At 35.1% G+C, this 25017-nt stretch overlaps 1 protein-coding gene and 1 long non-coding RNA gene across 9 annotated transcripts in view; one reads left to right on the top strand and one right to left on the bottom strand.

Annotated features, from left to right (window-relative positions):
- NRG1 (neuregulin 1) overlaps positions 1 to 25017 on the top strand; it is a 1144545-nt gene that overhangs the window by 62303 nt on the left and 1057225 nt on the right. The window lies entirely within an intron of this gene.
- The window catches only part of LOC119877101, a 34366-nt gene continuing 10891 nt past the window's right edge, over positions 1543 to 25017 (bottom strand). Inside the window, exon 3 of one of the 2 annotated variants that reach the window (XR_005371503.1) lies at positions 1543 to 1671. This is a non-coding gene — a long non-coding RNA (uncharacterized LOC119877101). Of the gene's footprint in view, positions 1672 to 17546; positions 17593 to 25017 lie in introns of those variants that run through there. The other variant, XR_005371504.1, reaches the window with a different exon arrangement.

The raw sequence follows: 25017 nt of genomic DNA, 5'->3' as shown, positions 1-25017 counted from the left end.
GCAGAAGGCTGGTGCTTAACTGACTGAGCCATGCAGGTGCTCCAAGTATCAATATAATTTTTATTGAATAGAGCAAAATTATATGAATCTAGATTTTCCCAGAAAATCCACAACATGCAGACCTGAAGTCCAAATGGAACTTCTGCCTTCTGGTGAGCCCTAGGTAAGGTAAAGTGAGAATGAACAGGTGAATAAGGGAAGGAAAGAGTGACATTTCATTGAGAAAGGCGAGCAAGCTAACCAAATAGAATTGCTTCATGACAGAGTGTGATTTAAGCACTTAGTTTTAGTTTTTTCTGAAACTGTCTTTTCTTTTCCCTGTTTCCTTGCCCTGATAGCATAAGAGGAAGGAAAAAAAATCCTTTTACTCATTCTCTAAAACAATACTTCTCAAACTTCATGTTAATCACCTGGAAATTTTATAAAATGAAAATTCTTATTTGTAGTTGTGGGGCAAAATTCTCAAAGTGTGTTCCTTAGAGCAGTAGCACTGGTACCACCAGCAGTATTAGATGTGTAAATTTATGGGCCTCACCTGATTTACTAATTAGAATCTCAGGATGGGTCCTAGAAACAGTTTTAACAAGCTCACCGGGTGGTTCTTACGCACTTTAAAGTTTGAGAATTACTGTTATAAAGAGTACTCTTTAGGCATTTTCTCTGGACCCTGAGACTTGCTATTCTGTGATTGAACCTTGCCTTATTGAGTTGATATTTAGCAATTGAAACAGTTGGGCAGAGGTCTTCCTTTTGGTTCTTGACTGGCTGTAAGTGTCTAGCAATTAACTGGCTCTATTAAAGTATGTATTTCTTGGTCCTTTACCACTCGCTCTTACAACCCTGAATATGCCATTTCATGAATCATGAACATCACTGGCAGGTTTAGATATCATTACATGGCAATTGTGTAATACTTTAGAAGATAGACTGAAGAAGAAAGTAAACGTAACGCCCCATAAGAAAATATTCTTGCAGATGTTCAGGGGTATCAGTGAATATCATCTGAGTTTTTTTTTTAAGATTTTATTTATTTATTCATGATAGACAGAGAGAGAGAGAGAGAGAGAGAGAGAGAGAGAGAGAGAGAGAGAGGGCAGAGACACAGGCAGAGGGAGAAGCAGGCTCCATGCAGGGAGCCCAACGCGGGACTCAATCCCAGGACTCCAGGATCATGCCCTGGGCCAAAGGTAGATGCTAAACTGCTAAGCCACCCAGGGATCCCCTATCATCTGAGTTTTACATCTTTATCCCAAAACGTGTATATTTTTAATCCTGTTAATGGGCAGTGATTATTGTTACCCAGATTCTTTGACTACAGGGTTTTGATGGATACAAATATGCTTAGCAATACCTTCATTAATGTTGCCATCACTGTTGAAGGAAGGAAAAATTTTTGTTAACGGCGATTGGATTTTCTCAGAATTCTGTTTTCTTAAGGTATTTGCAAAAGATGAATGTTACCTCTTATAATATAACAGCTGTAACTTTTAATCTCTGGAAGTTTTGTTGATTTCCTCCAAAGGATATAGCTGAAGAAATACACATTGTTTATTGCTATTATTTGTCAGATTATTTACAAGGCTTCCAATACAGATGGGCTGAAACTGTGTTTATGCTTTTCCACTGGGAGGTTTTTGTCTTGTGGTAAGGATCCATTTGTTTTGTGTATCTCTATAAAGCAATGGGAAGAGTTCAAAATTTATAAGGGTATTCAACAAGTGTTCCAAAGAGGAATATTTAGGCACACTAAATAGCTATGTTTTGATAGAAAGAATGCAATATTTTAAAAGTTATCTTAAATATAAAGAACTTTAGTGAAAATTTAATGGTAATGCATTTCATGCTATTAGATCTCACATAAAGTGCTGCAATTTTGTAACACTTCCAGAAGCAGTAGTTTGTCTTCAGCCCTCATTTACAACTTACAGAAATTTACCCATTTTCTGCAGAAAATTGGAAAGAAGCAGATGTTTATTCCTAAGCTAGAATTTTGAAGGCCAACAATTAAAATAAACATGTCTCTGCCAAAACTTGAACTAAATTAAAAAATTTAGCATATAAATTAAAGTTTACTTAAAACTAAATTTATCAAGGAAATACATTTGTTTTGCATTACTGGTTTTAATTATTCTGAAAAGGCTTTTATTTTTATGGAACACTGAAGATTTTAAAAAGTTTTAAACAATTTGTTAGACAGTTGCACCATTTAAAATGAATTGTGAATGTCTTGCTTAAGTATATGAATTATTAGCACACAGTTGATGAGCTTATAGGAAGATGTGAAAGCAGCCATGATCCTCTAGTCTAATGTCCATGTTCCCAGGGGACTACAAAAAACCTGGTCAGTAGACTTAAAATAGATAATGATGTGTGGGCTGAAAATATGTGTAGCATTTTCTTGTTTGTGTGTGTTTTTTTGTTGTTGTTGGGGATTTAAATTTTGAGATTCCACATGAAAGTGATACCATTACAGTATGTGTCTTCTCTTTCTGGTTTATTTCACGTAGCAGAATGCTCTCCAGTTTCATCTATGTTGTTGCAAATGGCAGAATTTTCTTTTTAACGGCATAATAATATTCCATTGTATGTGTCTCTGTAAGATCGGTGTTCAGTTGCATCCTATCATTTTTATGTGGGTATCAACTTTCCTGCCACCAGTTATTGAATAGACTATCCTCTTCCCACCATTTATTCAGTTGAATATATATATATAACCCTATATATAACCCTAACCCTAACCTTAACCCTTGGGTTAAGGTGCCCTTTGTGCCTACAGAGGTTCCATTCAGATCATAAATATAACTGTCCCTATGTATAGAGGAAGGCAGACCCATCCTAAAACTCTTTTAGGAATTCTGTGTTGTAAACATTTTAACTAAAACAATTTGAATTTAACCAGTTTATTGAATTTCTCTTAATTATACTACATGTTTTTCAAACTGAAAATGTTAAACACAATCCTTTCCAGATAATTTAGGGTAACATTATACAAAATAAGTTGTAATACAGTTATTTACACTAGACAGGTAAGGTATTAAGCACTCTTTGTCTTCACTTTAAATGAACCTGGACTGTGTCTTTCTTGTTTTATCCATCTACCATAATATTTAATCTTAATTTTTTTCTATATAGCTATCAGTATCTGTCTTTACTGCTGAATTTGTCTCTGAATAGAAGTACGTTTTAATATAGTTTTTCCACTTGTAGTTTGGTGAAGCTTCCAGAAATTTTTTAATTTGAAAAAACAAATGGACTTTGAATAAGTTCTAAGGAACTAGCTTATGAATAAAGTACATGAATTGGTGGTACTATTTTTTTTTTTTTGTCTGCCTGGATACCTTTATTATTTGCTTATTTCTGAGTTCTTACCTATGATATGGATAGTGTACAATATTATTAAACTCCAAATAAATGGAACATTTCTATGTGAATGCTAAGAGTGTGGTGAGCCTGTGTGGTAGTCTGATATTTTCAAGTAAAATGTACTCACATGTTGATTTATTGGCCTTGTAAGCAAAGTTCCCATAAAACTTGAAAGCTCACTATTAACACTCATAACTTGTTTTTGATTGGTTAGAAAAATTAACGATTCCATCTCTCAAGTAAGATTCTGGTTACTTTCCCCTGACGAAGTATAAGTAGGATGCATTTCTGATTCATTGTTTTAAGATAAAGCCTTAAGATATTTTAAAATAGAATTCTACACAGATTTCCTATAACACATAGCTGCATGAGAAGAGCAGTTTTCAAAAGAATGTCTCAACTCTGGAAATGTCATTTCTGTTTTGCTCTTTTATCCTCCTTCCTGCCCCCCCTCCCCTTACCTCATCTTGCCACTGTAGGACAAGAGATGTGATGAAAGTTGGAAAATAGTAATTTATGGAGAAAGCCTGTGTTCTATGCTTTATGAAAGTAAATTGTAGAAAATTAATGTTGTGACAAGATGATTCTATTTTGATGAATAAAATCATTGAAAAGCTATCAAGCCCCACTGTTCCTCTGCTGTGAGGTTTTTTCCCCCCTCTCTATTTTGCATGTGTATTCTTGGCTTTCTTCCCAATTAGTCCTTACCAAAGAGTGGTAATTAGGGAGATAGGATTTTGACCTACCTTGTGAACAATAAAAATACTTACCACCCATTTTTCTACTTGCTAATTCTATGTGTACTAATACTGTGTGCTTTCAGAAAGAAAAGCTCATACTTCTGTGATTCCTACTTAACAAAGGAGATAATCGAATGCCAGAATTAAAACAATTTTATAACTACTTTATGGACTCCAAAGTACAATGTCCAAAAGGACTGCAATGCTTGTTTCATGTCTGATGATTGAATTCCTGTACATCTTAGGGGCTATATTAGATTTATAATTTCTTACACACTTTTAAGTTCCTCAGTGCAAGAGCAGTAAATTAAAACTAAAATTTTACCTTTAAATTAACGAGTGTTTTGCATAGGTGATACTTTCACATGGTTCAAAAATCTGAAAGAGTAAATGAGTATATAGTAAAAGATTTCCTTTGTATGTCCTCATTTTTCTAGTTCCTGTTGTTTGCCCTGCTCTTCCCTATGAATACAGAGAAAGACAAATACTATATGATCTCACACGTGGAATCTAAAAAAAACAACAAAAAACAACACCCAAACAACAACGGCAACAAAAACCACAATAAAAATCTGAACTTACAGATACAAAGAACAGTTTGGTGGTTGCCAGAGACTGGAGATTGAAGGTAGACATAATGAGTGAAGGGATTCAAAAAGTACAATTTTCCAATTATAAGTAAGTCCTGGGGATATAATGTACAGCATGGTAAGTGGTAATACTATTGGATTGTATATTTGAGAGTTGCTAAGAGAGTAGACCTTAAAAATTCTCATTAAAAGAAAAAAATTATAACTGTGTTGATGGATGTTAACTGGCCTTACTTTGGTGATCATTACTTTCACAATAGATACAAACATTGAATCGTTACACCTGAAACTAATATAATGCCATGTATCAATTACATCAATAATAAAACTGTTGTTTCTAGTTTCTTAGGTGTCCTACCAGAGTTTCATTACATAGAAAAGCTAAAACAAGCATATATTCTTATTCCTCCACTTAAAGCATATTTTACAAATATTTTCCTCCTGATTTTTTTGTACTTAACACAGTATACTTTGGAGTTATTTTTTTATAGCTGCATAATACTTCATTGCACTGAAGTACCATCATATATAATTTAGCAATTCCCTTACTTACGGATATTTTATTTTTTTTTAACAATCTTTTGATGTTATAAACTATTTTGCAAAGAATGTTATACATACATAATTTTATACTGTAGGATAAATTGCCACAATTGGAATTGCCTGATCAAAGAATATATATGTGTTTTAATTTTTATGGATATTGTCAAATTGCTTGTCTGTAGGCACCATGCTAATTTCTAGTTTCACTGAAAATACATGAGATTACTTGTTCCCCTCAGCTTTACTAATAGAATGTGTTGTCAACTTCTGGAATTTTGCCAGTATGGTAAATGAAAAATAACATACTTGTGAATTTTTAATTTGTTTTTAGAAGTATGACTGAAGTGAAACATCTTTTATATATTTAAGCAGTATATTTTTCTGAACCTTATTTTTTTCCTCCTATTTTTGGTCTTTTTATTGATTCCCAGAGGCTTTCTATACATGATGCATTTTTCTTTGATGTCAAGTGAAAAATGTGTTTTAGTTTCTTTTCTTTTTTTTTTTAAATTTTATTTATTTATTCATGAGAGACACACACGGGGGCGGGGGGGGAGAGAGGGAGAGAGGGAGAGAGGCAGAGATACAGGCAGAGTGAGAAGCAGGCTCCACACTGGAAGTCCCATGTGGGACTTGATCCTGGGTCTCCAGGATCATGCCCTGGGCTGAAGGTGGCGCTAAACCGCTGGGCCACCCGGGGCTGTGCTGTGTTTGAGTTTCTATCATCTGTGTTTTTTCTTTGATTATATGTATTTTTTATTATTTCCATGAGGAGTTGGTTGATCTTCAGTTTAATATATCTGGGTTTTTTTATGGCTTCTGGAGTTTTAGTCATAGTTAGAACTTCAAGATTGTAAAGGAATTCTATCTTCTAATACTTTTGTGTTACTTTTACTATCTCTTAAATCTTTGGAATTCTCGTTTGGAATTGTTCAGTAATGATAAGGTTTTTTTTTTTCTTTATGTTGGTTACTTAGTTTTTTTTGTTTGTTTTGTTTTGTTTTGTTTTAAATTTATTTACTTAAGAGAGAAAGCATGATGGAGGGAAGGGAGAGAGGGAGAGAGAATCTTCAAGGCAGACTCCTGCTGAACGGAGAGCCTGATGCAGTGTTCAATCCCAGGGCTCTAAGATCATGACCTAAACTGAAATCAAGAGTCAGATGCTGAACCACCCCGGTACACCCTCCCACCCTATATTTTGTGTTTTTTTTTGTTGTTGTTGTTACTTAATTATTGAATGATCTGTTTAATTGCCAGTACTCACTGATACTGAGGCTTTGTAATATGTTTTAACAGCTAACATTTCTAAACTACTTTTAATATTTGAAATTGCTAAACTGTCTACTTATGAGTTTTTCTGGACAATCTTCTTATTTTTTTCTTTATAAACTTCTAGACTGACTTATTTCATATAAGCAGTTGGTCTTTTTACCATGATTGCATTAGATTTTCAAATTAACTTAAATTGCTATCTTTATGATGTTGAAATTTGTGCTCAAAACCATGATATTACTTTTCCATGTGTACAATTTTTTAGATATCCTCCACTAGTATTTAAATTATCATGTAAGTCTTGCACATTTCTTATCAACTTGATTCCTTGGTGTATATATTTTTTGGTACTATTATTGATTTCTGCACATTGAATTCTAATCCTACCCCCTTACTGAGGTCTTTCACTATAGTTGTTTTTCAGTTAATTATATTTTCCAGGTATATAATCACAGCTCCTCTAACAAATCATTTTTATTTTCTACTTTCCAATTTGTATTACTCTAATTTGGTTACTGCTTATCTAATTGCCTTGGGTTGCATTTAGATATCAGCTTTATTTTTATTTATTTATTTTTGAAGATCTTATTTATCCATTCATAAGAGAGGCAGAGACACAGGCAGAGGGAGGAGCAGGCTCCCTGCAGGGAGCCCAATGCAAGACTCAATCCCAGGACCCTGGTATCAAGCACTGAGCCACCCAGGTGTTCCCCCCCGCCCCCCGCCTTTTTTTGTTTTTTAGATATCAGCTTTAAATAATGTCAGTTATAATGGGCATCTTTGTCTTACCTTTGACTTACAGGAATGTTCCTAGTATTTTATCATAAAGCATGAGGATGGCTTTTGGTCTGAGTTTGGATATATTTACTTTGTTAAGGAAATATCATCTGTAGAGTAATAGAATTGTAGCTGGACATGTGGACGCCTCCTTGAGACATATTTCTCAGCCTATGGTGCATTTAAGTGTGGTTATTTAATTAATATGTGGCTATGTTCTTGCCAATGTTATGTAAGTGAAAGGGATATGCGATTTATTCCACAACCTTTCTTTTCGCTTCCTGCTGGGAGAAAACTGGAAGTGATAGCAGCCCAGCTTCAGCTGCACAATGACAGCAAGGCCACCAGGTCCCAGAAGAGATTCCCTGAAATGCTATTATTACATTATTATTTGAGAAAGGAAAATAAATATATTTGTTCTTGAAACCATTTTATTTTCCCATCTTATTATACCACTTAGCCTTTTATTCATACTGATCTACATTTAGTCCTAGATTTTAGGTGATTTGTTTTATCAAGAATATATATATTTTTGTATGTGAAAAAGTAAAAGGTCCTTTTCCATCTGGGGAGATGATCATGTAATATGTCTCTAAATATATTGGTATAAATTATATTAATAATTTTATAGTATTTGATCACTTCTGCATTCCCTGGAATAAGTCACATTTGATACGAAGTATTCTTTTATAGTGGTTCTGGCTGTGTTTCATTAATATTCGTTTGTAAAATTTTAAGTTGTTTTTGTTTACCGCAGTCTCTATCAGGTTTTGATACTAATGTTATGTTAATCTTTGTGGAGAGAATAAAAGTTTTTCTTCTCCCCTGTTTTAGGACTGTTTTAAAGCATTGGAACTTCACTATTCTTTAAAAGTGTGGTGGAAATGGGCAGCCCAGATGGCTCAGTGGTTTAGCACCACCTTCTGCCCAGGGCATGATCCTGGAGACCCAGGATCAAGTCCCACCTCAGGCTCCCTGCATGGAGCCTGCTTCTCCCTCTGCTTGTGTCTCTGCCTCTCTCTCTCTCTCTCTCTCTCTCTCTGTCTCTCATGAATAAATAGATAAAATATTTTAAAAAAATAAAAAAATAAAAGTGTGGTGGAATTCACCTGTAAAACTTCCAAAGCCTAGAGATTTTATTGGCACTTTTCTCTAATTTGTCCATTGAAAATAGATTTTTATTCTTCCTCTGGAATCAGTTTAGGGGAATTATATTTCCTAGAAAGTTATGTACTTCATCCAGATTAGAATTTTTTTTTGAATAGAGGTGAGTAAAATGGTCTTTTCTGTTTCTTTTATTTTTCTCTATTTAATGGCTTTTTTCCTCCCCTTACTCTTATTTTTGTGCTTGTGTTTTTTCTTATTTATTTGATTAGTTTAGCTGTATTTTATTTTTTTTTTTAATGAGAAGGCTTTTAAATTTATTTACTAAGTCTACCCTTTTCTCCTAATTCTTGATATTAATCATTTATCCTATTTTCTCATTGAGTTTTTTCATTTTCTTTTTCATAAATTTGATTCAGATGTTCAATTTGCTCTATTTTCTTCTTCAAACATAATTATAAAAATTAAATGCTTGGTGTTTTCCTCTAAGCAATGCTTTAACTACATCCCATGAATTCAGATATATGATGCTTTCATTAATATTCTTTTCTTTTTTTAAAAAAGATTGTATTTATTTGACAGAGAAATCACAAGCAGGGAGACTGACAGGTGGAGGGAGAGAGAGAAGCAGCTTCCCTGTTGGGCAGGGAACCTGATGCAGGACTCGATCCCAGGATCTTGGGATCATGACCTGAGCCAAAGGCAGCTTAACCAACTAAGCTACCCAGGCGCCCTCATTAATATTATTTTCCTATAAATTCATAAATCTCTGGCTATATGTCTTCTTCAAGGAGGGAGTTGTTTTAGAGGGAATTTCAAAACTTCCACAAGAGAAGACTTTTTATCATTTTCCTGGTGTTACGATTTTTAGATTTTGCGTGTTCTGTTCAGAATATATTTTCTGTGATATCTAGAATTTGGATATATTTGAGAATGTCTTTTATAGCCTAATATATTATTAATTTTCATAAATATACTAGAAATCCATAAATATGGGTCATTGAATAGTGTGGTTATAGTTTGGTTGTATGATATATCAAACAGTTATAACTTGCTAATGAAGCTTATTTTGTGTGGTTTTGTCATATATCAAACAGTTATAACTTGCTAATGAAGCTACTTTGTTTTCTTGTATTTTGAAGGAAGAGAACCAGTCCTCTGTAGCTAGTGTGTTTGTCTTTTTTTAAAGATTTATTTATTTATTCATGACAGAAAGAGAGGTAGAGACATAGGCAGAGAGAGAAGCAGCCTCCATGCAGGGAGCCCAATGTGGGACTCGATCCTGTGACTCCAGGATCATGCCCTGAGCCGAAGGCAGACGCTCAACTACTGAGCCACCCAAGCGTCCCTGTTTGTCTTTTCCTTTACTTTCAACTTTGCGGATGTTATGCTCTATTATAGTTATTTTTAATGGTTGAACTTTTATTGAGAATTGCATTGTGTAGGATTATAAACACTTGACATAATTTTAGACTTGAAATATACCTTGCATATGAATATCAGATGTTCTATTTTTGTTTCTATCTCATTGGTATCTTTGCCTACATTTTAATTTTTGTGAATACACTGTGTTAGGTGTTCTTTCAAACATTGAGTTAGGTTTCTCTTTCTGATTCAATCTTAAAATCTTTTAACAAAGCAAACTTATTGATATTGATATACTAGATGTATTTTGAGTGCTGTCATATATTAACTTTTTGTTTTCGTGTTAGCTTTATTCTGTATTCTATCATTATGTTGTGTCTTTTGCTTTAAGTATTCACTTTTTTTTGTTATTAGGAAGGTCTCATATTCTATGGGTTATGTTTAAAACTGTTCTTTTATATTATACCCTTAGATCTCCTTTTCTTTAGAGTGTATCAGTTTTCTACAAGGTAATTCAGTAATGAACATGAGTACCTGCCTCTTCTTCCCTTTTCTCTTTCCTCATTACCACTCATGTCTGAGTTTATCTTGGGTTTACTTTGTGTAAAATACATTTCTATTTCTGCAGTATTTTTGGGTCTGCTTTAATGATATTTGATATTAAGGCAATAAACATTTTTTTTCAAAAATTTTTTTCAACTTTCTAATTTTTTTCTCCTTATTTTTACTAATTGTACCATTTCTACTTGTCAGAACATAGAGTATTAGCTTTCTGTTTTAGTCTCCTCAATTCTTCTCAATCCTCAAATCTTTCCATGACTTTCCCTAGTCATATTTTATTGACTTAAGCCTGTCTAGTATTATCTTCAAGTAGGATTAGTTTTTGTATGCTAAAAAGCTGTTTGTTGTCTTCATTCTTTTAAAGGGTTTCCCCCAGGTTTTTAAAGGTATAATTGAATGTAAATGTATATATTTAAGGTGTACAATGTAATGATTTGATATATATATACAGTGTGAAATGATTACTACCACCCAACTAATTAAAACATCCATCACCTCATGTAGTTACCTTTTCTTTTTGGTTAAGATCTGTTTTAGCAAATTTCAAGGATACAATACAGTATTATTAGCTGTAGTCACTTTGCTGTACATTGTTGCTTTTATTCTTATTTGTTTATTTTAGAGAGAGAGAGCAAATGCAAGTGGGGGAGGGCCAATAGGAGAGGGGGAGAGCAAGAGAACCTCAAGCAGACTTCCATGTAAGTGTGGAGCCTAACACAAACCCAATCTGACACTGAGATCATGACCTGTGCTGAAATCAAGAGTCAGACTCTCAACCGAGCCGAGCCACCCAGGTGCCTCATGTTATTTTTATTCTTGAAAAACAACTTGATACATACTTTTTTTTTCTTTGAGGATCTTGTAGATGTTGCCGTTTTATGGAGTTGAGTGCAACTGTGGAGAAATTTGTATTTTTCACTTAGGAATAATTGTTAATTTTTCTGGTCTGCTTTACTTTAATATTTAAAGTTCAGTAACACTACTAGGCTGTGTATCTGGGTTGTATAATGTGGGTTAGTTTTTTACGGTCCACAGTGTAATTTTAAATACATATAGTTAAGTTTTATTTTATTTCAAGGAATATTTTTGGAATTGTATTTTTAAATTCTTTGTTATGCTATTTTGTTTTTCTTTTTAAGCACAGCAAATATGTATTTATCTACTTTGTCTTCCATATCTATTTTCTCTAATTCATTTTAAGTCTATTTCCATTTAATTTGTTCTACTTTTTTTGTGTGTGTCTTATGTCTCTTATATTTTCTACAGATTTGTTTACTCTAAGATGATTTTCTTTTTTACTATCATTTCTGATTATTTTTCCTTAGTGTTTCTTGAGTTCTGACTACTCATAATTGAACTCCTGTTGAATTCCCACTTTTTTCTTTATGATTTAAAACGATTTTTTCTCCCTTTATTTTATAAAATTAATGACAAAAATTTGAGTCAGATCTTTGTTCTGTTGCAGAAAAGAAATCTCGCATTCCTTATTTGTTAGTAAGTTTTACTGCTCTTTCTCAATATTTTTCTTACACTGTGTATTGGTGCTATGACATATTTTTGTGGAAATAGGAATACCTCTGAGATATTGTGGGTTTGGTTCCAACGAACCACAATAAAGTGAATATTGCAATAAATCAAGATAAATGAATTTTTGATTTCTCTGTGCGTGTGAAAGTTATGTTTATACTGCAGTTTGTTAAGTGTGCAATAGCATTATTTCTAAAAATTGTACATGTACATATCTTAGTTAAAAATATTGCTAAAGAATGATAGCTATCATTTGAGCTTTCGTAGAGTTGTAATATTTTTGCTGGTGAAAGGCCTTGCCTCAATGTTATTGACTGCTGACTGATCAGGGTGGTGGTTGCTGAAGACCAAAGTGGCTGTGGCAATTTCTTAAAATATGAGAACACTGAAGTTTGCCCTATCTGTTGATGGGGCTAATTTCCTTTCATGAATGATTTTTCTGTAGCATGTGATGCTTACTATTTGATAGCATTTTACCCAAAGTAGAACTAAAATTGGAGTCCATTCTCTCAAACCATGGTGCTGCTTTATCAACTGAGTTTATGTGATATTCCAAATCCTTTGTTGTCATTTCAACAATCTTCACAGCATCTTCACCAGGAGTAGATTCCATTCAGGAAACCACTTTTTTGCTTATCCATAAGAAGCAAGTCCTTGTCTGTCCAAATTTGATCATGAGATTGCAGCAATTCAGCCCCATCTTCAGGCACTGCTTCTAGTTCTCTTGCTATTTCTACTACATCTGTAGTTACTTTTACTACTGAAATCTTAAACCCTTCAAAGACATCCATGATGGTTGAAATCAAGTTCTTCCAAATTCCTGTTCATGTTAGTATTATGACCTCTTTCCATGACTCACAAATGTTAATGTCATCTAGAATGGTGAGTTCTTTCTAGAATGTTTTTACTTTACTTTGCTCAGATCCATCACAAGAATCACTGTCTGTAGCAGCTATAGCCTTACAAAATATATTTCTTAAATACTAGACTTGAAAGTCAGAATTACTCGTTGATTCACAGGCTGCAGAATGGATATTGTATTAGCAGGCATAAAAACAACATTGATCTCATTGTGTATCTCCATCAGAGCTCTTGGGTGACCAAGTGCTTTGTCAGTGAGCAGTAATAATTGGAAAGGAATTTTCTTCTGCCTAGTTGGTTTCAAAGTGGACTTAAAATATTCTGTAAATCATGTAAACAGACTTATACACGGCTTATTGTTCTATTGATAGAACACAGGCAGAGTAGATTTGGCATAATTCCTAAGGGCCCTAAGATTTTCAGAATGATCAATGAACATTGTCTTCAACTTAAAATCACCATCTTCATTAACCCCTAACAAGAGGATCAGCCTGTCCTTTGAAGCGAGGCATTGACTTCTCCTCTCTAGCTATGAAAGTTCTAGATGTCATCTTCTTCCAGTAGAAGACTTTCTCATCTACATTGAAAATGTGTTGTTCAGTGTTGCCACCTAACTTAATGATCTCAGCTAGATCTTCTGGATAACTTGCCATAACTTCCACATCAGCAGTTCCTGCTTAATTTTGCACTTTTATGTTATAGAGATGGCTTCTTTCCTTAAACCTCATAAACAATCTCCTCTAGCTTCAGACTTTTCTTCTGCAGCTTCCTCACCTGTCTTTTCCTTCATAGATTCAAAGATAGGGTTTTCCTCTGGATTAAGCTTCAGTTTAAGGGAATGTTGTGGCTGGTGATCTTCTATTCAAACCACTTAAACTTTTTCCATATCAGCAATAAGGCTGTTTTGCATTCTTTTGTGTTCACTGGAGTCACACTTTACATTTCCTTCAGAAACTTTTCTTTTGCAGTCATTGCTTGGCTACCTAGTGCAAGGGGCCTAGCTTTTCACCTGTCTCAGTTTTGACATGCCTTCCTTTCTAGGCTTAATCATTTCTAGCTTTTGATTTAAAGTGAGAAATGTGCAACTCACCCTTTCACTTGAACACTTAGAGGCCATTGTAGGGTTGTTGATTTGCCTGATTTCAATATTGTTGTGTCTTAGAAAATAGGGAGTCCTAGGAGAAGGGAGAGAGATGGGTGAGTGGCCCGTCCATGCAGCAGTCAGAACACACAATGTGTATCATTTGTTTGCTGTCTTATATGGACATGGTTTGTGTCACTCCAAAACAATTACAATAGTGACATCAGAGACCACTGGTCACACATCATCATAACAAATATAATAATTATGAAAAAGCTTGAAATCCTGGAAGAATTACCAAAAGGTGACATAAGCACAAAGTGAGCAAATGTTATTGAAACAATGGTGCCAAGAGACTTGCTCAATGCAGTGTTGCCAAGACCTTCAATTTGTAAAACACAATATCTGCCAGATGCAATAAGACGAGATATGCTTGTTCTCAATATTGAATGAGTAGGGTCTTCCTGCCTTAGCTGTATTAGCAGAGATGTGAGTGGGACGGGGTGGGGGATTGGGGTAGCCTTTCAAACTTTACTACTTAAGACTCTCTTTTTAGTTGCTTGCAGAGAAGCAGAGAGCTCACTGCAAATATGGCTCATTTGATTGATTGATCTTTTTCTCTCTGTGTGTGTGTGCCTATTGTTTCTACTTCTCTGCTTCACACTGTATCCAGGAAGTCTTCTGCACCATTCCTATTCCCTCCCATACTTTCTGCCATTTCAGCACACAGTGAGGTGTTGGGGTGGTGATGTCTTCTACTCTTAACTATGCTTTCTCTCCATGGTGATGTATTTTTGCTGGTATTTTCAGAGAACTGTCACTGCTGTTTATTTAACCTCACTCTTCACTTTATTTTCCCTTCACGTCTTCTCATTCTGCCAGACCTCTACTCTATTGACAAGACAGTTTAGCATACAGAAAATAAAGTTTTAACACCTCAGGGTACCATACAAGTTGAGAAAGTGTTTTTGCTGATATCTTTGGAAATCTGCCATGGAAGGGCCATCTCTGCATTTAGTTACAGTAACTTCTATGTAAGTTTTCTGTCCACTCTCCTTTCATTTCGGGAGCTTGTACAAGTTTGTCAGATGTGCAGATTTATCCTTACACACTTGCTGGAAACAGAGATTAACTTTTTTTCTTTTTATCTTGTTAATTTTGTATCCTATTTAGGAAGTGGAAATGTTTTTTCCTTCTGATCCCATGTTCACACTAGAAGACAGTGAAATTTTATTTGTTAATTTTGTTCATTTTATTAGGTTTATTTGCATTGGTGACTATTATACATAGGTCAAAATTAGATGTGCATCATTGTTGGCTATAAAATTAGCCAGGATTTAGAATGATAAAGTGAAAGCATTTTCATAACTTTTCTTTTCTTCCCACATGAATCATGCTGATATCTATTTCTTGTTTTCAGTATTCATAGACTGTTTTGTTACTGTGTGACCATATTATGCTTTAACTTAGAGTTGTGTGAGAAAAGTGGTTCTTGGTCTGTCCTCATAATGACTAAGCATTTCATGTGCCGTGTTAGGAAATAAAAGGCATTACTTTGCATTCTGAGATAGTTACTTATCTGTATAAGTCTGTATCTAATCACCTTGCCTAGCACTAGACCCCCAAATTAAAGAAGACTGGATCTCTTATAAATTGCTAACTTTGTAATGGAACCAACTCATTTGCTGAATTTTGCAGAACTCGTATGTAGAGGCATATGACATTCCTTGCATATATGATGAATGAAGGAGGACACTGCTGGTTCTGTGAACAGAATAATTGTAACCTTGGTAGCCTTGTACTTTCTAATTTTTTTTCTCTCAATACCTGTTCTTTTTTTTTTTTTAAAGATTTTATTTATTCATAAGACACACACACAGAGAGGCAGAGACTTAAGCAGAGGGAGAAGCAGGCTTCCTACAAGGAGCCTGATGCGGGACTCGATCCCAGGACCACAGGATCAAACCCTGAGCCAAAGGCAGATGCTCAACCACTGAGCCACCCAGGCATCCCAATACCTCTTATGTTCTTTGTGAAGGATCCTTATGGATGTTTAAATTTTCCAAGTAAAAATTGGAATGGGTTTGTCTCTGCTTTTCCCTTTTACCTGTGATATTTCCCTTTCTGACAGAAACAAAAACAGCATTTCTGCTATGTTTATGCAAGGATGAATAGATAAGGTTTAATTAAGGAGTCTCATTTAATATAAAGTTTAAGATTAGGTCCATGATAAAGTCTTTAATTATAAACATTTGTATTTATTAAGTATGATAAAAGCACAGAGTAATGACCTAGGCTTATAGAATATGTAATCTAGATGTGGAAACAAGGTGAGGCTTCATGAAAGGTGCATGTATACAATATAGGCCAGAGATTGACTAGTGCTAAAAAAGAAAAAAAAGGCAATTCAACCTAATTGAAATACAGGATCCATGATTAGGTCAAGAGAAAGTCTACCTAGTTAATAATTCAGAGTTCACTTGATCACTTGGACTACTGTCAAATTCCTTGTCAGAGTACAGAGCAGCTTCCTAACAGAGGTGTGGGTAACAATAAGCTTACATAATTTTCTAAAACAATTTTAATAGAATTGAATCAAGAAAATAATTAAAGTGTAAAATAACTTTAAATTTATTCTTAACAGTGCAGTTTCTTATTTGTGAACTTTTGTGTTATGAATTCAACTACTTCTATCAAGCTTTTAAAAAATTATTGTATCCAACTAGCACCATAATTACTTCTAGGGAAGGTACTGTGTTTTGGGGAAAAATACTTGATAAGCCATTTGGGATGAAATGTGAGAGATTTTGAAAACAGTAGCGCTAGCAAAAAATTAAGGTGTTTGATATGATAAGATGGGAAGAGTTTATTTTGATCTACTGTATGGCCTTGAATCTCAGTTTAGAGGTTCAAGGTAATCCTTGAGAACTTTTCTAGATCTTGGAGGATAGGGAAGTTTTAGTAGACCTTCTGAGATACCATTTTATGTAAATATAGCTTCAGAGTCATCAATATTTAGAGTTTTTATAAAAGGAACAGTTGAAAATATACAGTTTTAAGATAATGATGTTAATTTTTTCAGAGAATACGTGCCATTTATTTTCCCCAAAGCTAGTGAAATTTTGCTGTGGTCTGATGTCAGCAGCACAGATGAGATCTGTATGAGTACCTTCAGTAAATGTTTGTAACTGGACAGGTAGTTTTGTAGACACCTTACACATAATCAGAGTGAGAGATGGAGTCTGTGCCAAGTGTCTGTTTGCAGGAGCGATTCTCCTCAGGGGCATATGTTAGCCTCTTTTGACAACCATTCACAGTTCCTCTTGTGTGGTGGTGATTTTTCATATTGTGTTTACTCTCTAGTGAACTTTCTTTTAATTTTTTTTTTAGATTTTATTTATTCGAGAGAGAGAGAGAGAGAGAGGCAGAGACATAGAGACATAGACATAGACATAGACATAGGTGAGGGACTTGATCCCAGGACTCCAGGATCACGCCCTGAGCCAAAGGCAGAACTTTGAGCCACCCGGGTGTCCCTAATAGTTTTTCTTTTTGTTTTTTGTTTTTTTTTTTTAGGTGAAATATTCTTTCCAAGTCACAATCACACATTACATATGTTAATTTCTATATTGCTCTTTTTTCCCCTCTCCTCTTAATTGATAGAGACAAATGTGATCATTTTTCCCTTAGAAGTGTAACTTGATTATATGATATGTTAGCTGGTTGTAAACAATATGTGCCATGGAAATTACCTTCTAAGGATTTCAAAGTTGCTTTGTCATGTTGCCTTGGTATCCTTCAGACATTCCTTTTCAGAGAAAAAGGTTATAAAGAATAACGTTTAGACTGTTGAATTTCCCTCCACTTATAAATTGTCAGAATTTAACTTAGTACCATATATTACCCTTGTCGAAATAAATACTTGTTTCCCTTAGTTCTAGCTTTTTCTCTGTATACTTTTAATAAGTTAGAGTTTCATAGAAATATTTAGACTATTGTCTAATCACATAAAATTTTTAAAAATGTATAGCCTTAGTTTTTTTTTTTTTTCAAATTTTTTATCTCAATTCTAGTTAACTTATAGTGTGATGCTGGCTTCAGAGTAGAATTTAGTGATTCATCACTTATATACAACACCCAGTGCTCATCCCAAAAAGTGCACTCCTTAATACCCATCACCCATTTAGCCCATTCCCCACTCACCTCCCTCTAAAAATCCTGTTTGTTCTCTATTGTTAATAGTCTGTTATGGTTTGCTTCTCTCTCTCTTTTTTCTTCCCATATGTTCATCTGTTTCATAAATTCCACGTATGAGTGAAATCGTACAGTGTTTCTTTCTCTGACTTATTTTGCCTAGCATAGTACACTCCAGCTCCATCCAGATCATTGAAAATGGGAAGATTTCATTCTTTTTGATGGCTGAGTAACATTCCATTGTGTGTGTGTGTTTGTGTGTGTGTACATGTGTTTGTGTGTGTGTGTGTGTGTGTGTGTACCACCTCTTTATTTACTCATTTGTCAATAGACTTTTGGTCTCTTTCCATTTGGCTATTGTTGATAATGCTGCTATAAACATTGGAGTGCATGTGCCCCTTTGAATCACTATTTTTGTATCCTTTGGGTAAATTCCTAGTAGTGCAATTGCTGGGTCATAGGGTAGTTAGATTTTTGACTTTTTGAGGAACCTTCATACTGTTTCCCAGAATGGCTGTAGTAGTTTGCATTCCTACTGGTAGTGTAAGAGAGTTTCCCATGTCCACATCCTTGCAACATCTGTTTCCTAAATTGTTAATTTTAGCCATTCTGATAGATGTGAGGTGGTATTTCCTCATGGTTTTGATTTGTATTTCCCTGATAATGAGTGATGTTGAGCATCTTTTTATGAGTCTGTTGGCCATCTGGATATCTTCTTTGGAAAAATGTATTCATATCTTCTGACCATTTTTTTAAAAAGATTTTATTTATTTATTCATGAGGCACACACACACAGGTAGAGACACAGGCAGAGGGAGAAGCAGGCTTCCTGCTAGGACTCTATCCCAGATCCCAGGATCACGCCCTGAGCTGAAGGCAGACACTCAACTACTCAGCCACCCACATGTCACCCTTCTGACCATTTCTAAACTGAACTATTTGTTTTTTGGGTGCTGAGTTTGGTAAATTCTTTTTTTTTTTAAGATTTTATTTATTTATTCATGAGAGACAGAGAGAGAGAGAGAGGCAGAGACACAGGCAGAGGGAGAAGCAGGCTCCATGCAGGAAGCCTGACGTGGGACTCGATCCCGGGACCCCAGGATCACACCCTGGGCTGAAGGCAGCGCTAAACCGCTGAGCCACCTGGGCTGCCCTGAATTCTTATTTTTTAAAGAATTATTTATTTATTCATGAGAGACACAGACTGAGAGAGAGAAAGGCAGAGACATAGGCAGAGGGGGAAGCAGGCTCCTCACAGGGAGCCTGATATGGGACTCCATCCTGGATCTCAGGATCTCAACCTGAGCCCAAGGCAGGCACCCAACTGCTGAGCCACCCAGGTATCCCCAGTTTGATAAATTCTTCATATATTTTGAATACCGACCCTTTATCAGATATGTCATTTGTAAATGTCTTCTCCTATTTTATAGGCTGCCTTTTAGTTTTGTTCACTGTTTCCTTTGCTCTGCAGAAACTTTTTATCTTGGTCATTTCTCTGTAGTTCAGTTTTGCTTTTGTTTCTTTTGCCTCTGGTGATGTGTCTGGTAAGAAGTTGCTATGGCTGATGTCAAAAAGGTTGCTGTCTATTTTCTCCTCTAGGATTTTGATGGTTCTGTCTTACACTTAGGTCTTTGATCAATTTTGAATTTATTTTTGTGTATGGCATAAAAACTGGTCCAGTTCATTCTTCTGCTCATTGCTGTCCAGTTTTCCCAACACTATGTGTTGAAGAGACTGTCTTTTTTCCACTGGATATTTCTTCCTGCTTTGTTGAAGAGTAGGTGACCATAGAGTTGAGGGTCCATTTCTGGGTTCTCTATTCTATTCCATTGATCTATATGTCTGTTTTTATGCCAGTACTATACCATACTCTGTTGATGACTACAGCTTTGTGATATAGCTTGACGTCTGGAATTTGATGCCTCCAGCTTTTTTTTTTTTTTTTTTTTTTAAGATTGCTTTGGCTATTCAGAGTCTTTTGTGATTCCATATGGATATTAGGATTGTTTGTTCTAGCTCTGTGAAGAATGCTGTGGTGGTATTTTGATAGGGATTTTATTAAATTTGTAGATTACGTTGGATAATATAGATATTTTAACTTTTTGTTCTTCCTATCCATGAGCATGGGACATTTTTCTATTTCTTTGTGTCCTCTTTAATTTCTTAAGTATTCTATGGTTTTCAGAGAACAGATCTTTTGCCTCTTTGGCTAGGTTTATTTCCTATATATCTTATAGGTTTTAGTGCAATTGTGAATGGGATCAGTTCCTTAGTTTCTCTTTTTGCTTCTTCATTATTGGCGTATAGAAATGCAACGTATTTCTCTGTTGATTTTATATCCTATGACTTTGCTGAATTTGCATATCAGTTCTAGCAATTTTTTTTGGTGGAATCTTTTGGGTTTTCTACAGAGAGTAACGTGTCATCAAAAATACACAATCTTTAGGGCAAAGTCATGAGAAGTGGCAGCTTTAATCAGTGACACCATGAGATGAAAATTATACATCAATATCAGTTCTGTAATTTAAAAGAAGTTATGCCTGATTTACATATTTAGAAAATATTAGAGCTGGAACCTTTAGTTCAGTCTCTTTATTTTTTGGATTAAAGAAAATAAAATTTTGAGCACTGAACATACTTATTCAAGGTATACTGGTAGTTTGTAGCCAAACTCATAGTAAAAGTTGCAACTTTCTTTTCCCCATGTATGTTCTTTTTGTTCTATCATTCTAAGTTTCTTAAAGGAAAGGTGTGAAGGAAAGTAAATGTTGATATTTGCGAAGGTATGGGAGCCTCAGAGGGAAGAGAAATTGACAGAACACATGAGAAGAGCACTGATGATCAGTGTCTACCTCTTGGAAATCCCTGCTCTAATCTGCAAAGGAGAAGCTCAGTTGAAGTCCCTGGGCACATTCACTTTTGTGAGAACAAGTCACATTATCCAATGCTATTTGAAAAGAATCCACAGCTTCATATTTATTTGCCCAAAAGAAGTGATTTAAAATTTTTGAAAATTCAAAACACTTAATTTGATTTTTAGTGATGCTCCTCCTTTTTTTTGTCATTTCAACCCCCCTCTGAATTGCTGCAACATAGTGTAAAGAAAATCAAGTGACATTTATGTTGTTATTGTTGTATTTTTTTTTAAAGATTTCATTCACTTATGCATGAGAAACAGAGAGAGAGAGAGAGAGAGAGAGAGAAGGAGAAAGGCAGAGACACAGGCAGAGGGAGAAGCAGGTCCCATGCAAGGAGCCCGACATGGGACTCAATCCCAGGTCTCTAGGATCCCACCCTGGTTGAAGGCGGCACTAAACCGCTGAGCCACCAGGGCTGAATTATTTTTGTAGCAATATGTGAGATACCTGGGAATACCCTAAATTGTTGAAAAACCCTGGTTGTGATTTACCACTTTGGAAACAGATTGCCATGGTTACTGTACTTTATGTTGTGATTAATGCCTTTTTGAGTCGTGTGTGTGTGTGTGTGTCTCTCTCTAGATTTAGACATCTGTTTGTACTCTAGTTTGGTTAACATGTTAGATTTTTCCTATCAGAGAAATAAAAATTTCTCCAGCATCTTAAAAACAAGATTGTTTACATTCTTTAATGGATATTTGCTGCATAGAATCATTTTTTGGGAGAAGTGAAATACTCAGAAAATGAAACTTGTTAAAAAGGTAACTGCTAGTTCTACATTTCTTATTTGAAATTGTTCGCTTTTACTTTCTTTTATCACTTAATATGGAAAGAATGATGTAGACTTGTAAATGAGAATTCTACATCCTGTCTTTCCTTAGTATATACTTCAAATAATATGTACAACTAGACTAGGTGGGTATATAGGTTGTGTGGAAGGTAGTTTCCTTTCTATCATGCGTGCTTCTTTTATGAATCCTTTAATGCACTCATGGTTGCTCAAAGTGGTTAAAGGCCTAAGCTGCTTCATGCTTTATAGCAGAAAACATTCAGTGCCACAAACACTACTCACTCCTAAGTAAATCAGTATGTTTGCAGCAGGATTTTGTGTACCAACCACATCTATCATTTTTCTGTGATAAAGTCTTTGTACACAATTGTTATAAATATCTATCTATCTGTCTATCTATCTATATATATATATAGATATATATATCTTGATACTCACAAATAATGCCAGTAGAAACAAAACTTAAGAAGTACTCAACTGGCACCTTTTATATATGTAGCTATAAAATTTCAAGAACTAAAACCTTTCCTATGGAGGTGGTATACTTTCAGAATGCTTAGTCTAGATCAAGAAAAAGAGAGTCAATGAGTAAAAGCAAAACCATCTCTAACAAGGGAAAATATTTCTACAGTGATATTATTCTTAAATATATGTATGTGAGGATTGAGGATTGAGAGTGTTTTATTGTGGGTTCTTGTTAAATGTAATAGTATGTTTGGAAAGCACTAGTTATTAGGGAAAAGATGCTACGTGTGTGTCTGTGTGAGGATATTATTTGGATATCCCTATCAGTGATACCTAACGTCCTTGGCTAATGCACAGGTGTTCTAAGAAATAAATATGATGTGAATGTGAAACATCTCTCATGCAAATGATGTCCTGGTTTTGATTCATTTCCCCTGATAGTCTGCTAGGTGACCATTTATTTTGTTTTTCTTTATTTTTATTTTTAAAAAATATTTATTTATTTATTCATGAGACACACACAGAGAGAGAGAGAGAGAGAGAGAGAGAGAGGCAGAGACCTAGGCAGAGGGAGAAGCAGGCTTCTCTCAGGGAACACAATGTGGGACTCCATCCCGGATCCTGGAATCACTCCCTGAGCTGAAGGCAGACACTCAACCGCTGAGCCACCCACGCATCCCTATTTTTCTTTTTTTAAAAAGTATTCACAAAATAATATTCAGAATCATATAATTAATCTTCATGTACCATTGCCTGGCTTCAGTTAATGATCAAATTATGGCCAAACTGTAATTCCACCTCATCTCTCCCAATATTATATTGAAGCAAGAGTCCAGATTATATCACGGCATCTGTAAATATTTCCATGTCCACCTTTAAAAATATTAGAACTGTTTGTTTTTAACACAACCACAATCCTCTTGGTCTTTATTCCCTTCTGAAGGTGAATCTTGATCAAATGGATTTTTATATTGGAAGCTGCCCTTCACATAGTTTTAGACATATATTCTTTTAATATTTTCATTTGGTTAACGTGTTAGGGCTTTTTCTGTCATAGAAATAAAAATGTCTATAATGTTTTAAAACAAGATGTTGAGGGGCTTGGGTGGCTCAGTCAGTTAAGCATCCAACTCTTGATTTCAGCTCAGGTCATGATCTCAGGCTGGTGAGATGGAGCCCTGTGTCTGGCTCTGTGCTCAGCATGGAGTTGGCTTGAGATTCCCTCTCCCTCTGACCCTCCCACTTGTACTCTTCCTCTCTCTCAAATAAATGAATCTTTAAAAAGCAAACAAATGAGATTGTTAATTTAATCTTATGGTCAATTGCTCTGAAGTGTTATTTTAAGTGAGGTGAGAAATATTCAGAAAATTAGGTATAGGGATCCCTGGGTGGCACAGCGGTTTAGCGCCTGCCTTTGGCCCAGGGCACGATCCTGGAGACCCGGGGTCGAATCCCATGTCGGGCTCCCGGTGCATGGAGCCTGCTTCTCCCTCTGCCTATGTCTCTGCCTCTCTCTCTCTCTCTCTATCATAAATAAATAAAAAAATTAAAAAAAAAAGAAAATTAGGTATAGAAGGTAACTGCTAGTTCTACTTATCGGAAACTCTTGTTTCCATTTTTAAAAATAATTTAGAAGCTACATGAACCCCAAACAATTTGTCAAGATAGAGATGTGGGAAAGAAGTAAGTCTTGAAGTTAGAGATGAGGAAAAGTGATGTTTTGTTGGTCAACCCTAATCTTAGAACTCCTAAATATAGATCTTTGAAAATCTAAAATTGCCACACTTTTTAGAAAGTTTCCATTTGTAGTGCTTTCACTGTTCCCTCTCACCTTTTTAAAGATAAATTGAGCATAATTTTCAGTAAATATTGATATAAAGGAGGGTATACCCTCTTCTGGGGCACTGGCACTTGCGATGAACCATAGTCCTGCATGATGTATGTCAGGATAAGAATAAATGGAAATTTATGTGCAGAGACTACTATATGAAGTGTGTGTGTATGTCGAGTCTCTGGTGTTAAAATTTTTAAGTGAATACAGGATTTGGTGTTTTGTTTTGTTTTTTTTTTTTTGTAAAGTTCTGATTTTTGGCATAATTCAGTAGGAGAAAGAGTATGATTCAGTAGGGAGACAAGAGCCTTAGCTTTTCCTTAATCCTCTTCGAAATTGTAAATTGTGGAGTAAATACACATTGCACTATCAAAAAGCCATCTGAAATGTCCTTGTTTCTATGTTTGATGGAAGAAGGGGCTTTTAAAAGATGCATGGTTAATAAAAGATCACCATTTCTAGTTTCTTCCTTCTGGATTTTCAACACTTTGCTCATATCTCTGTTATAGCATCTATCAGATTATATTTTAAAGATATAACCATCTTAACATATTAGATGTTTCTGTAAGCTTTCAAACATGCCGTGCTTACTTTTCTATTGCTGGTGATGGCATAGCACCTAACATCCAGTAGGTGCATGATACAAATGTTTGAATGGGTGTGTGAATGATTAATTGATCTCATGTAAACGCTCCCCACCCCCACCCTGAAAGAGACAATGCAGTGATAATGGTTTTGGCCCTTAATTCAAGAAATGAAACTTCCTTTCATTTCAGGGTAGAAATCAAGGAAGGAAGGAAAGATGTAGAGCTTTTGGAAGTTAGATGCAGGGATGACACTGAGAATGCTTCTTGACTCATCAGCCTTATTTAACCTGTGCTTGCTTGACAACTTGTAAATCAAATCATTCCTTTAACTTTGCATAGGAGTAAAGGTATGCTACATGGATAAGTAGAGGCATACCTAGGCTTAATTTTTGTGGGCAATTACTTTTGCTTTTGATGGATGGAGCAATGGATGCAGAACTAATAGAGG

This window comes from Canis lupus, chromosome 16 (genome assembly GCF_011100685.1).
Source record: "Canis lupus familiaris isolate Mischka breed German Shepherd chromosome 16, alternate assembly UU_Cfam_GSD_1.0, whole genome shotgun sequence".
Taxonomy (NCBI): Eukaryota; Metazoa; Chordata; class Mammalia; order Carnivora; family Canidae; genus Canis; species Canis lupus.
Note: the sequence above shows the minus strand (reverse complement) of the source record. Positions and strands in the feature narration are given on the sequence as shown.